Source organism: Danio rerio, chromosome 16 (genome assembly GCF_049306965.1).
Source record: "Danio rerio strain Tuebingen ecotype United States chromosome 16, GRCz12tu, whole genome shotgun sequence".
NCBI classification, from domain to species: domain Eukaryota; kingdom Metazoa; phylum Chordata; class Actinopteri; order Cypriniformes; family Danionidae; genus Danio; species Danio rerio.
The window spans coordinates 6,908,595-6,924,406 of NC_133191.1; positions in this window are offsets into that span (position 1 = coordinate 6,908,595).

Sequence of the window (15,812 nt, forward strand, 5' to 3'; positions counted from 1 at the left end):
AACTATCTTCGTCTTGAAGAATCCCCCCTCCTCCCCCGTTTTTCTACCTTTATCCAAAATAGGTGGCTCGGCGGCCCAGCAACCAGCAGGAATTTCAGCCTGATCTTACGAGAAAACGTAAGTATTTTACGTTTTGCCATAGTGGCTAATTCTTACGAATTCGTACGAGTTCAGTCGTACAAAATTGTACGATTTTAAAAAGGAGGCGTGGCACCTAACCCCACCCCTAACCCCAACCGTCATTGGGGGATGAGCAAATCATACTATATTGTACGAATTAGATCATACGAATTCATACGAATTAGCCACTAAATGAAAAAGTTACGAATTGCCGTGAGATTGTGTTGCCTATAGCTCTGGCTCCCTGCTTGAGCTTCTGGTATCTCTGCGTGGTATCTCACCACCACCCCCCCCCCCCCCCCCCCCCCATTCCCCCCTTTGAAGTTTAAGGGAAGAAATGTTATCAGACCTTTATAGAATACAACAAATACTATAATTTCAACCCAGGCTCATTCTGATTATGTACTCTTATATACATTTCTGAAGATAGCGAAATATGTCCCAGGAGCAACGTATATTTGCAGTTTTTGTTAAATCACCAGAGGTCACTGTGTACACTTTTTGAGATCTTAAATTTCTCTAGCAAGTACCATTCGTGCCTGCTCTTATCACGTAAATCCACCAGAGGCCGCTGTCGTCTGACTGACTGACCAACCCAACCCTCTTCCTTCCGTAAATGCAACCGATAGTGTTTTCAAAAGCACCGATTAACCAGCGCCCACTCACTTCTCTAAAAAAAACAACAGCTTTAAAAAGCTGAAATCGTTTTTCGCCGGACTCAAACCTCCTCATCATGGTCAACACGTGACGAGCCACTGGGTAAACAGGTAACAGCAGAAAAGCAGTCCATATGGAGGTAAGTGGTTAGCTGGTAAGCGTGAAAAGGAACGGTGTCAAACCACACTGTAGCGTTCGTTTTAAAGATGAAATGCAGCCATACGTAGTTCTGGCTACATAATTCGCGATCTCTAAAAATGTATATAGGGCTACATTCTCAGAATGAGCCCATGTTGGACATTTTACTCAAACCCACACCTTATAAATCCAGAAAACTGTCACATTTTAAATGCTGTCTTAATTCCATTTGAATAAAATGCTGGGTTTCACACAGGGCCGGAGTGGGACACCTTTTCAGCCCTGGAGTTTCAAGCCTCAGACCGGCCCACCTCAGTTCACGACTGACTATATTAAAATAAGGTCATTTCCAAATCAGTTTCTAATGACACTATCACGTCTTTTTTTGAAAAAAAACAGCTGCTTTAGAACTTCAAATGTTCAACAACCCTAACAGTATTATATGTCTTAACAATAAAAACGAAAACAATAAGTTACTCTAATGAGGATCGAACCCAGGTCCGCGGCATCTTAACCTAACATGCTAACCGCTGGACCCAATAGCTGTGTTCAGAACAGAGACACAACTGAGTTTTATAATCATTAAAATAGATGAAAAGAGAAGAGTTGCGGTAAAATAATGAATAAGAAGGCTGTGGTCAAGTAAATAAATACATTTAAAAAGTGTGACTGCTGAGAGCAAAAGATTCTGGAGCTACGGACACCGGCCCTCGCGGCCAAAAAACGGACCGGCCCACCGGGAATTCTCCCGGTCCTCCCGATTAGCCAATCCGGGCCTGGTTTCACACAATCTCTTCATCGCAACGCAAATCAATTAAGTTAACTTAATGGTGTGTATACTTTTAAGTTGATTGAACTTAAAACAATTAATTTGTCCCTAATAAACTCAAGTTCTCTGTTGTTTCAGCTTATTTTAAATAAGTTGTTTGAACAAGCAGCAAAAAAAAAAAATAAAATAAGTGTATCTCATTCCGTTTGGGTGATTTCTTTCATTAAATGTGCAGAAAAATGCATCATTAAAGAATACTTAAGTTTGTTTTTAATAACACAGTTATTTAACAGTTTCACAGAGCAAAGAATGTAGTGAGTTTAAAAAATGCAATATATTGTGTGCTCTGTCTTACTCTGCGTTGTTTCCCCCCCCTCCGTTGTTCATTGTTAAGCAGCTATTTTACTGGCCTGAGCAGGACTGCTGTACTGGACATCAGCTGAAACTACCAGTGACAGGATGCAATAAACTGGAGAATAGCAGCAATCTGAGAAAAGTTCCTCATTCACGGCCTCTCTGTCTTCTATCCTGGGTAGAAAATAAAAAATCAATACAGGCACACAAGACCTTGATAAAAGCACTGGACAGGGAGAGAGCCCATGCTGGATTTACTGAATTAAAGTGATCAAAATTTTTAAGTCAACTCAGACTGCTGCCTACATAAACTAACAACCCTATCTCCACAGCTGCCTGTCATTCACGGGGCTTTGCCGTTTTCTGTCTTTCTTTTTAGCCTCTCTCTGTCTTTCCCTTATCAGGTTTAGTGGGCTTTATTGGCATGACAAATAACATTGCATTTAGACAGCCAAAGCATTGCTAGGCTGACTACAGACAAAAGGCACAATGCGCAGAAATAGGTATTTGACATCAACTAAATGTAGTTAGTTCTTTATAATTATCATGCATAATGCTTTCATGCCCAAATATTTCCTAAATGATGATTAACAGAGCAAGGAATATTTCACAGTATTTCCTATAATATTATTTCTTCTGGAGAAAGTCTTGTTTTTTTTATTTCGACTAGAATAAAAGCAGTTTTCATTTTTTTAAAGCCATTTTAAGGTCAATATTATTAGCTCCCGTAAGCAATATTTTGGTAGCTACAGAACAAACCATTTTTATACAATGACTTGACTTGTTAACCCCAAAATGAACCTAGTTAAGTCTTCAAATCGAACTTTAAGCTGAATAGTAGCTTAAAATATTATAAAATATTAAAAAATATTATAAATGTGAAATTGGGGAATAAATATAAAAGTATTCAAATTTAATAATATGGCTAATAATTCTGACTTCAACTGTATATATAAAAATATACTTTTTTATTAATCCAGAAAAACAAACAAAATCGAAAATCTTTTTGGATCTATACAATAAAAGCAACCAGATTTCCAAGTTTAAATGGTGACTTTTCTTCTTTTTTTAAAAAAATCATCATATATCATCATATATTGTTTAATGTGTTTGTATATTCTTATGTGTACATGATTATATATGTGTATGTGTATATATATGTACAGTTGAAGTCAGAATTATTAGCCCCCCTGAATTATTAAACCGCTTGTTTATTTTTTCCCCAATTTCTGTTTAATGGAGAGAACATTCTTTTTGCACATTTCTAAACATAATAATTTTAATAACTCATCTCTAATAACTGATTTATTTTATCTTTGCCATGATGACAGTAAATAATATTTGACTAGATATTTTTTTTCAAGACACTTCTATACAGCTTAAAGTGACATTTAAAGGCTTAACTAGGCTAATTAGGTTAACTAGGCAGGTTAGGGTAATTAGGCAAGTTATTGTATAATGATGGTTTGTTCGGTAGACAGTCAAGAAAAAATATAGCCAGAAGGGGCTAATAATTTTGTTCCTAAAATGGTGTTTAAAAAATTAAAAACTGCTTTTATTCTAGCCAAAATAAAACAAAAAACTTTCTCCAGAAGAAAAGATATTATCAGACACACTGTGGAAATTTCCTTGCTCTGTTAAACATCATTTGGAAAATATTTTAAAAAGAAGAAATAAATTCAAAGGGGGCTAATAATTCTGACTTCAATTGTATGTGCACATGTATATATGTGTGTTGGAAGTATGCATGTACATGGCATGTTTAAGCATATTTTTCTGTACATCCTTGTTTATTAGTTCTATATATTTTTTCTCATATATACAAGTGTGTGTGTCTGTGTATGGTTATATGTCACCCTCAATCCATGCCAAATTAATGATGATAGTCGACTTATAGTTAAATTATTTGAGTGTTGTTGAGATATTTATGAGTCATGTGACCGTAGTACTCAAAAGGGACTCTGGCCGCACCTGATCACTGTTACCTTGATGAAGGCAGACCCTTGTCGAAATGTGTCCGTTTTTTAAGATTTAGCCATGTGAGTTAAGGCTTTTTAAATTTTCCACATTTTCCGAGTGCCTTGGACTGATTCCTGTTATGCTTTTTTATTATTAATTCATCACACAACGGGATCATTAAAATAAAATACTGAAGACAAAGATGTTGTTTTGACACATTACACACACAGTTACAGGGAAATATGTAATTATAAACCTGGAGTTAATAAATATGCCTACAAAAAATACATTCGTATTAAATCATTTTTATCTGTTATTCCTCAGTATTTGAAGAATTTAGATGCAAAAACCTAAATGCTATTTGATATTTTCTTCTAAAATGAGAATTTTTCTCAAACTTTTGAGTGTTGGCTCAGTAATTTTACTTTTATAGTGATAGTTATGTTCTTTTCAATGGCTTTAAAGTGAAGACAAATGTAGAAGGCTGAGAAAAATGCTAATTTTAGGAGAAAATTTCAGACAGCATTTAGAGGCTTTTGCATCTTAACTCCTCATTTCTTAAACCATGCAGAACTACTGAAAATATACAGACACTACATTGTTTAGCATTAACTGTTTCATTAAATCATATTTTTAAATCATTGCATTTAAATTGTTACATAATCCGAATGGATGTTAGATAATATTACATATAAATAAGACGCAAACATTTTTCAAAAAGCACTAAAATTGGAAAATACTGCTTTTTGTTGTTTCTTTGTAAAATTCCTGATTCAGAAGTCTGTTTTTAATAGAAATATTGAAATAACCTTTTATTAGACTGGATGCCTTTTTTTCAGGGTGACACGGTGGCTCAGTGGTCACCTCAAAGCAAGAAGGATGCTGGTTTGATTCCCAGCTGGGTCAGTTGGCATTTCTGTGTGGAGTTTGCATGTTCTCCTTGTGTTTGCGTGGGTTTCCTTTGGGTACTCCGGTTTCCCCCACAACTAAATTGGCTGTAGTGTATGTCAGTGAATGAGTGTGTATCCGCAGTGTAAAACGTATGCTGGATAAGTTGGTGGTTCATTCCACTGTGGTAACCCCTGATGAATAAAGGGACTAAGCTAAAGAAAATGAATGAATGTTTTTCTATTGTTTTCTCTCTGCACAGCAGTTTTCTTAGCTACAATGTTACTACAACCATATGAAGAGACGCCTATTCACCCTACATATAGTTTCAGTTTCATATATTTGATCATTTAGAACATCACAGTAGATCCAATGCAGAATGAAATTATGGGTAACACTTTATTTTAATGGTCCTTTTAAGTATTAGTAGACTGTCTGCTTAATATCTGTTGATACTGCTCCTTCAACAGACATTTAACTGACTATAAGAAACTTTCAAGTACATGTCAACTTACACTAACCTTAACCCCAACCCTAACAGCCTACTTATAATCTAATGAGAATTAGTTGGCATGTAGATGCAATGTAACTTAAATTCAACTAACGGATCATCAAAATATAGTGTGACCAAATTATGTTACATCGACACTCAGCAAGAAAGTAAAAGGCAAATAATTATGAAGAACTACTTAGTAGCAGAAAACACTATAAATCCCTAAAGTAAAAAAAGCTTTATGATTCATAAATAAATGAAAATACATACATATATATATATATATATATATATATATATATATATATATATATATATATATATATATATATATATATATATATATATATATAGTTATGTGATTATCCGATTTTAAATGGTTTATATTATATATATATATATATATATATATATATATATATATATATATATATATATATATATATATATATATATATATATATATATATATATATATATATACATAATATATAAACCATTTAAAATCGGATCACATAACTATCTATAACTATATTATAACTAAGAGTGGTCTAACAGTGTATAATTCATTCATTCATTCATTTTCTTTTCGGCCTAGTCCCTCATATAATCAGGGGTCAGCAGCGGAATGAACTGCCAACTTATCCAGAATATGTTTTACGCAGCCGATGCCCTTCCAGCTGCAACCCATCACTGGGAAATAACAGTGCATAACAATATTTAAAAGACTAAGAAGATTTTTAAGGCTGGCGTGTCCTCCTAAAACTTGAAAGTGTAGAAAACTTGAGCTTTATATAAGGGAGATCGTGACCCACTCTTGTAGGTGACACACATTCATTCATTGTTTGCAGTTCACATCAAATATAGGTTAATGTGTTTAGAGGCCACAGCAGATTCTTCATTCAATTACTATTGTTTTATAAATTACTTTCTATGATTATATATCACACTTTTCTCAAGTATTCTGTGTCTCTGTGATGTGACATGTTTGATGTTTCATAATGCCTTAAAACACATTAGAAATATTAATAATATTAATAATAATAATTGTTTCATCTATTTTGTTATCAGCTTAGTACCTTTATTAATCTGGGATTGCCTGTAAGGTGTTGGTTTAGGTGAGGATTGAACCCGGGTCTCCTGGACATAAAGCTGGGGCTTTTCCCAGTTGAGCTAACTCCTCACTAGATGAACCCAAGAGCAGAAGAAAAATAAGGGAACTTGAGGCTTTGGTTTCAGAAAAAATAAACAGATGATCTTTACTAGAAAAATAGAATTCAAAAGTACAACAGAAATAACTGAAGCCGAGCTTCTAGTAAACAGGCAAAACAAATTAGACACAAGGGTCAAAAAACACAACAGTAGAATGTGACTTAGCTTTCTCTAGACAATCTGGAGAACACCGGGTGGTACTGGCTCAAGACTGAACACAGTAGCTTGTAACACACACACTTATATAGGGCAAGACACAGGTGTTGCAAATCAAGCTTGAGTGGTGGCACACAGCAGATGGTGAGAAAGTGGTGCCATCCACTGTTCAGGAGGAAGCATGAAACTTGGATCATGTTGTGCAAGGAGACAGGAGCACCTCCTTCAGGTCAGGAGGAGGAATGCAGCTTAATGAGTTCTTACAGGAGCCTCTCCTCTAAGAACGGCTCCTGACGTTCCTCTGGAGCTTCTTTGGGCACGATTGAAGTCAGTGATAAGCACTGGGTCCAGTATATCCTTAGCTGGCACCCATGATCGCTCCTCTGGGCCATAGCCCTCCCAGTCGACAAGGTACTGCACCTTCCCACGGACCAGTCGAGAATCCAGAAGCCTGCGTACTGTGTAAGCCGGTCTACCCTCAATGATCCGGGGTCTTGGTATGGGCTTGCTGGGTGGGGAGAAAGAGGAACATACAACAGGTTTTAATTTGGACACATGAAAGGTGGGGTGAATCCTCATGGACCTGGGCAGGAGTAGCCGGTAGGATACAGGATTTATCTTTCGGAGGATCTTAAATGGACCAATATAGCGTGGGGCTAGTTTGCGAGACTCTACCCGAAGAGGAAGATCCCTGGTTGAAAGCCACACTCTCTGACCTGGGCGAAGTGTGGGCCCTGGCCTTCGGCGCTTATTTGCCTGTCTCCGCTGCTGTTCGGTAGCTTTAAGTAAGGCTACTCGAGCTCTCTGCCATGATAGTCTGCATCGGCGGACCAGTTGTGTAGCAGCAGGGACACTGACTTCTGGTTCCTGTCCTGGAAACATAAGGGGTGGGAAACCATACTGGCACTCAAAAGGAGACATTCCTAGGGAAGAGTGGTAAAGGGTGTTATGTGCAAACTCAGCCCAGACCAACCGGGAGCTCCAAGTGGTTTGATTGTCTGAAACCAAGCATCTCAAAGACCTTTCAATCTCTTGGTTTACCCTCTCTGTCTGACCATTGGATTGGGGGTGAAAGCCAGATGAGAGACTAATGGAGGATCCAATGAGCCGGCCAAATGCCTTCCAGAACCTGGACGTGAACTGTGGCCCCCGATCGGAGACCATGTCCTGCGGAAAGCCATGGATCCTAAACACATTCTGCATGAGAAGCTCTGCTGTCTGACTAGCTGTTGGGAGTTTGGGCAAAGGGAGTAGATGACATGCCTTAGAAAATCTGTCTACCACCACTAGAATGACTGTATTACCTTTGGACTCTGGTAGGCCTGTAACGAAGTCCAATGATATATGTGTCCATGGATGTTTAGGTATAGGTAGTGGGTGCAGCAGGCCTTGAGGTCGGGTTCTTGGTTCCTTGTTTTGTGCACAAACAGAGCAAGCAGCAACAAAGTTGCGGACATCCTTCTGCAGTCTTGGCCACCAAAATTTCCTCTGGATGAGCTTGTGGGTTCTAGTAGTCCCAGGGTGCCCCGATTGGAGGGAAGCATGAGCCCACTGCAACACTTCAGAGCGTAAATGATTAGGTACAAAGAGACACCCTGGAGGACAATTACCTGGCACTGTCTGTGGCTGTGCTCTCCTGACCGTCTCTTCAATTCCCCACTGGATTGCGCCGACCACTCTCGAGGTAGGTATTATTAGTTCTGGTGTGGTCTCACTGTCTAGAGAACCAAACTGTCTTGACAGTGCATCTGGCTTTGAGTTCTTTGAGCCTGGGCGATAAGAGAGAGTAAAATCAAAACGATTAAAGAAAAGGGCCCAGCGAGCTTGCCTGGAGTTTAACCTCTTTGCCTCTCTAATGTAGGTGAGGTTCTTGTGGTCGGTCCAGATGAGAAATGGATGTTTGGCCCCCTCCAACCAGTGTCTCCATTCTTCTAATGCCACCTTGACTGCCAAAAGCTCACGGTTCCCAATGTCATAGTTCCTCTGTGCAGGTGTAAGCCTGTGAGAAAGATAAGCACATGGGTGAAGCTTGTTATCAGTCTTACTTCTCTGAGAGAGGACCGCTCCTATGCCTATGTCAGAAGCATCAACCTCCACTACAAAAGGAAGCTCTGGATCTGGAAGAGCTAAAATGGGGGCAGATGTGAAGAGACTCTTCAGTCTGTTGAAGGCCTTGTTGGCCATCTCAGTCCACACAAATGACTTGGCAGTCTTCTTGGTGAGGGCAGTGAGGGGTTCTGCAATGGAGCTGAAGCCTCTAATAAATCTCCGATAAAAATTGGCAAACCCCAAAAATCGTTGTACCTCTTTAACTGAACATGGTTGTGGCCAATCCAGTACTGCCTTAATCTTGCCAGGATCCATCTGAAGGCTACATTTGGATACAATGAACCCAAGAAATGACACTTTGGAGACATGGAATTCGCTCTTCTCCAGCTTAACGAACAGTCTGTGTCTCAACAACTGGGAGAGAACCTGCCGGACATGTTGTACATGCTCTTCATAGCTACTTGAAAAAATAAGTATGTCATCCAAGTAAACAAAAACAAATCTGTTCAACATCTCCCTGAGGACATCATTAATGAATGCCTGGAAGACGGCTGGGGCATTTACAAGGCCAAAGGGCATTACCTGATATTCATAGTGGCCTGTAGGGGTGTTAAAAGCGGTCTTCCACTCATCTCCTTCTTTGATCCTGACCAGATGGTAAGCATTTCTGAGGTCCAACTTTGTAAAGATAGTGGCGCCCTGCAGTATCTCAAAAGCAGTGTTCATTAGGGGTAATGGGTAACGATTCTTAATGGTGATGTGATTCAAACCTCTATAATCAATACAGGGTCGAAGACTCCCATCCTTCTTGGAAACAAAAAAGAAGCCTGCTCCTGCAGGTGAGGTTGAAGGGCGAATGAATCCACTGTCTAGAGCCTCGTTCAAGTATTTCTCCATGGCAGTTCTTTCAGGAATGGAGAGGGAGTACAATCTACCTCGAGGTGGACTTGCTCCAGGTACAAGTTCAATAGAACAATCATATGGACGATGCGGGGGTAATGAAGTAGCCTGAGACTTACTAAAGACTTCACTGAGATCCATGTATTCTTGGGGAACTCGAGACAAACATGGAGGAGGAACCTTAGGTGGCTCTGGCAAGGGGGCTGGAGACTCGAAAGTTAATGGCTTGAGCTTGGGTATTACCCGCACTTCTGTGGTAGGTATGGATATAGTGTGGGTTGAGGGTGATCTGGAGGGATCGGGCTGAGGTCCAAGAAATGTCTCCAGTGGCTCGAGAGGATGGCAAAAAGAAAAATCAGAAACACAGCAGTTAGTACCCCAACTCTTTACCACACACTTGGACCAGTCTATAAAAGGGTTGTGGTGGAATAGCCAAGGGAAACCAAGCACTAAGGGGTGTTCTGGTGAATGGATCAAAAAGAACTGTATGTCTTCTCGGTGTGCACCTATTTTTAACTGGAGGGATGTAGTGCAGTGACTAACCTGTCCTGAACCAAGAGGTCTGCCATCTAGGGCTGTAATGGTGAGGGGTCTCTGGAGGATTATGGTTCTAATACCCAGCTCACTGGCCACATTGATATCCATAAAATTACCAGCAGCTCCAGAGTCAATGAAGGCACTAAGATGGTGAAGCTGGTTACCTTGGGTGATAGTGGCTTGAACGGATACTCCGGAAGTGATGGCACAGGGGGAAGTATCTACTCTCGCCCGGGACCCCCTCTTCCTGGACGAGAGCTGGCTTTTCCCTTCAGTTCAGGGCAAGTGGAGCGGAAATGGCCTGGCTTTCCACAGTAGAGGCAGCATCTGTCTTTCATTCGCCGATCCCGTTCGGTCTGGGTCAATCTAGTTCTCCCCAATTGCATTGGTTCATCAAGATCATTGGACAGAAGGGGCTGAGTGATGGTGCTAGAATGTACATCAGGGTCAAATAACCTGGTCTCTCTACCTCGTTCCAGTTGTCGTTCTCTTAGGCGATGGTCAACACGGATGGCAACATCAATAAGGGACTCAAGATCTGGTGCAGGATCCCTAAAGGCCAGTTCATCCTTTAATTCAGAGGACAGGGCACGGTGAAAAGTGGCTTTTAGTGCTCGCTGGTCCCATCCACTCTCTGAGGCCAGGGTTCTGAACTCGATAGAAAATTCTGCCACACTCCTCTCACCCTGAGAGAGTTGAAGTAGGCGATAACTCACATCTCCTTTACTGGCTGGATGTTGGAAGACCTTCTTCATCTCCGCAATAAAACTGGTACTGTTGCTGGTAAGGGGAGATTTCTGGTCCCATAAAGATGTGGCCCAGTTCAAGGCTTTGCCAGTAAGTAGAGTGATGATATATGCTACCTTACTGTTCTCTGTGGGAAAGCTGCTGGGTTGCAATTGAAAGGCCAGCGTGCACTGTGTGACAAACCCTCGACACCTCTCTGGGTCTCCATCAAATCTCTCTGGTGCTGGTAACTTGGGCTCAGATGAAGCAACAAAAACTGTTGGAGGAATGGCTACTGGTTGGCTTCCTTGAGAAGTTAAACGTTGAGGATTTAGTAACTGGAGGATCTCACCAAGAATCTGCTCATGGTTCTGGATGGTGGTTGCTTGATCAGACAAAGCAGACAGAATACGATCAACATTGGAAGGTGGTGAGGCTTCTCCTGCTGGGTTCACTTCCATGGTTCAGTCTTGCTGTAAGGTGTTGGTTTAGGTGAGGATTGAACCCGGGTCTCCTGGACATAAAGCTGGGGCTTTTCCCAGTTGAGCTAACTCCTCACTAGATGAACCCAAGAGCAGAAGAAAAATAAGGGAACTTGAGGCTTTGGTTTCAGAAAAAATAAACAGATGATCTTTACTAGAAAAATAGAATTCAAAAGTACAACAGAAATAACTGAAGCCGAGCTTCTAGTAAACAGGCAAAACAAATTAGACACAAGGGTCAAAAAACACAACAGTAGAATGTGACTTAGCTTTCTCTAGACAATCTGGAGAACACCGGGTGGTACTGGCTCAAGACTGAACACAGTAGCTTGTAACACACACACTTATATAGGGCAAGACACAGGTGTTGCAAATCAAGCTTGAGTGGTGGCACACAGCAGATGGTGAGAAAGTGGTGCCATCCACTGTTCAGGAGGAAGCATGAAACTTGGATCATGTTGTGCAAGGAGACAGGAGCACCTCCTTCAGGTCAGGAGGAGGAATGCAGCTTAATGAGTTCTTACATTGCCACAGCGTAATGAACCACCAACTTATCCAGCATATGTTCTACGCAGCGGATCCCCTTCCAGTTGCAACCCATCACTGGAAAAAGTCCACACAAACTCATTCACACTCATACACTTAGGACAATTTTAGCTTACCCAATTCACTTATACCACATGTTTTTGGACTAGAGCACCCGGAGGAAACCCACGCAACACGGGGGGAGAACATGCAAACTCCACACAGAAACGGCAACTAAACCAGCCGAGGCTCGAACCAGTGACCTTCTTGCCGTAGGGCGATTGTGCTACCCACTGTGCCACCATGCTTTTTAATAATAATAATAATTATTATTATTATTATTATTATTAAATTCCTCTTACACATTAGTAGCTAACACTGACTTCACTGAAAAAGTTATTAGTCATTTTCACATGTATTTAAATTACCACATTTTAATAAGAGGCATTAGTATGTTTTATTAATAAATTAAATTACTAAGTTGGTATATTTATTATCAAACTGTGAAGGTTATTTAATGCAAAATCTTTTATTTCACAGTTAAACCCCTCAACAGGAATTGAAAACATGCAATGATGCATATTAAGCCCAAACTGAACTAAGATAAAGCTAAAAAACTCATAGTAATTAAAGACGTGAATATAAGTATTGAAATTTCTTTCACACTCTCTCTCTCTCTCTCTCTTTCAGACACCCACACAGACATTTGTATTCATATTTATATAAATATTGAAGTTCACTTGCACACGTTGCATTTAATATTTTTAAATTACTGTTAATTATTATTAAATGTTTACACAATTTCCTTAATATTTTGACTTTTCTTTGCCAAGAATGAATGATAAAAATGTTACTACATTAAAGACTTGCTTGGTTGTTTTTGTTTTTGAGGAATACATTAGGTTATATAAGGAGTATACTGACTTTTTTCCTGTAACATGACTTTTTGTACTGGTAAAAACAAAAACAACAACAAAGAAATAAAATTTTAAAAAAATCAAGAGAGTATAATCAAAAAGAGAATTGATATCTTAGAGAAACTTTATTGAAGTGATAACACAGTTATGCAGATAAAGACAGTATAACTTCCACTTGTGTGTGCGCTGGCCAGCAGTCTCCAACATTAAAATCATTTACAAAAAAAATATTGTTTAAGAATTTTTAAAAAGGCAAAAAATTTTGTGTTTACTGTGTAGCGAAACACTAAATCTATTGTTAGGTCAGTATAAAAACAATATAAATCTATTCCAGGGCAAGTTAGCTGTACAAACCTGTGTGTGTATGTGTGTGTTTATGGTAGATTATAGATAATCCTACCAGATTTCACAAAGCAGCAGTATTTTGAGACAAAACATCCCTGTGTGCATGTAGTGCTACACAGCATTCAGTGTAATTTCCTTTTGCTGCAGACACTGAACTAACCTGTACCCTCAAACCATGCTCGCATGTCTCTGATCTCTCTAAACATTGCACACATAAACACCCCCCCCCCCCCCCCAAACACACACACACACACACACAAACCGTTTCACAACAAGCCGAACCATTTACACTCAAACAGCTAATTCAATAACGCTGATATTCAACTGCTCAATTCTATTTGCATCAATTAGGTTAGGAACTATCAGTCTAATCGCATTTTACTGTTATCTTCTCTTTTATCTTAATTTTTAAGATAAACAAATTAATGCATATTACCCGGTGACGAGTGTATTTTAGGTCAGACTGTAATTTAAGATTTCTTACTGAATTTTCAGAAACATTTTAGCAAATGTCTTCAAATAATACTGATAAAGCAAATACAGAACAAACAGCAGTTGAGTCTCTGTACAAGCCTTGTTACTAATGCAAGTTGCTCTCCAAACCTGACAGCATGTGTTCTTTAAAATCTGTGCTTGTGACTGAACTTAGACATTTATATTATGCACTTTTACTTATTACCTTTTATTGTGGGGCTTTTCTGTTGGGGGGAGGAAAGCAGCTCTTATTAACAATAGTAATGTTGTTTTTTATTAAATAATACTCCTGTTAAATGTGTGTGTGTGTGTGTGTGTGTGTGTGTGTGTGTGTGTGTGTGTGTGTGTGTGTGTGTGTCCAGATCTAACTAATATTACAAATAAGCAGATGAGTATATACTAAATAAATGCATTATATTTTTCCACAATGTAAAACAAACCCCCATGTCATCCTATACACCCTCTTCATACATGTAGATTTTGTATCTCCTAATTTCAATAACTTTCACTGTTTCTCAACATGGCTTTACTGGAAAAACAAGAACCGAAAATGGCATTACTGCTTTACTGGTTTGCATTTGACATACAGACCAGAAAATGTCTGTGGGCCAAAGTAACTCCTTCTGTTAGAGAAAATACAGACAATGTAATCACTTTATATGATATATATATATATATATATATATATATATATATATATATATATATATATATATATATATATATATATATATATATATATATATATATATATATATATATAGACACAAGTAAAAATCATCTCAAATAAAACTCAGTAGCCACATTTTACCTGGCAAGTGTCGCTGTGATTCAAGTCGCGGTTCAGATTTGCCTTCTGTTCTCTTTGACTTCTGAGCTCATCACATCCATCGCTGAAGAATCAACGAATACAATAAACAACACCGTATCGGTGCTTTGCCTGCCTTTACGAACAGTTCGTAGAGCTTTAAGCGGATTCGTTAGGCTAAAGCACATTTGCTGTTCGTCTAGACCGCTGAATACTGAGAGCACACCCTCCCCATTCAATCCCCTCGCCTCCCTGACTTTCACACTGCTCACACATTTTTAAGGTAATTTCTGCTGCCTCAAACGCTGTTTTACATCTATATAGAAAATGTGTAACACGTTAAACATGATATCTGATAAGTATTTTTTCTTGTTTTGGAAAAAAAATTATTAAAAATTATTATTTATGGTGACTAAATAAAGATTTAATGAAGATTTTGTCTACTTTCATCATCATAGTCCTATACATAAAGAGAAGACCTGCAGTAAGATATTGATATTGTTGAGAATAGCAAAGTGGGCGTTTTGGTTTCTGTGTGTCAAGTTAGTTATAAAGAATCAATTTTATATCAAGGGGATACTCTCGTGATAAAAGACTTTAGCTGCTTCGGCTATTCATCATAAGTCTGTAGCGAGCAGATAGGTCAAAAGAAATGATATTGCAGTAAAGAGTGAGGGTTCTTATCTCTCTATAGCAGGACACGCCGATCGATACAGGACCTGAGCTACACTCCTGCAATTATCAGCGGTTGATTTTGTCTTCTGCATGTATTAATAGAAGATTGAATGTTTTTGAACACAACTTTTGGAAAGGTGAAAGGTTAGAAGAAAAAAAAGTGTGATAAACCTGCTCTAAAAGAAACTTTTTGTCCGATGCGTAGTCCTACGTCATAACACAACACACACACACACACACACACACACACACTGTAACAATTATATGCATATAGCCTACCATAAATAAAAGGGTCAAACCATAAATAAAAGGGTCAACAAATAAAGTTCCTATATCAATAATGAAGGAAAAACTAAATTGTAAACTAATTATAATCCTCATACAAATGAACATGTGTTCTTCTTTTGTCTAATTGATTTTTTAAAGAATTTAAATCGTTATCGCATGTTTTCCATGCGCATATTCATAGACCAAATGTAATTCTCCTAATAAGATACACTGAGTAATTTTATCAGGTCAATTTCAAGCAGTCAGAGCATCAGATGACGGGCTGAGGTGAATTGGTGTGTCCTGCTACATCCTAGCGGTCGCTCCCCGCAATGGGCTCAGTTCAAACCTTCGGCAAATC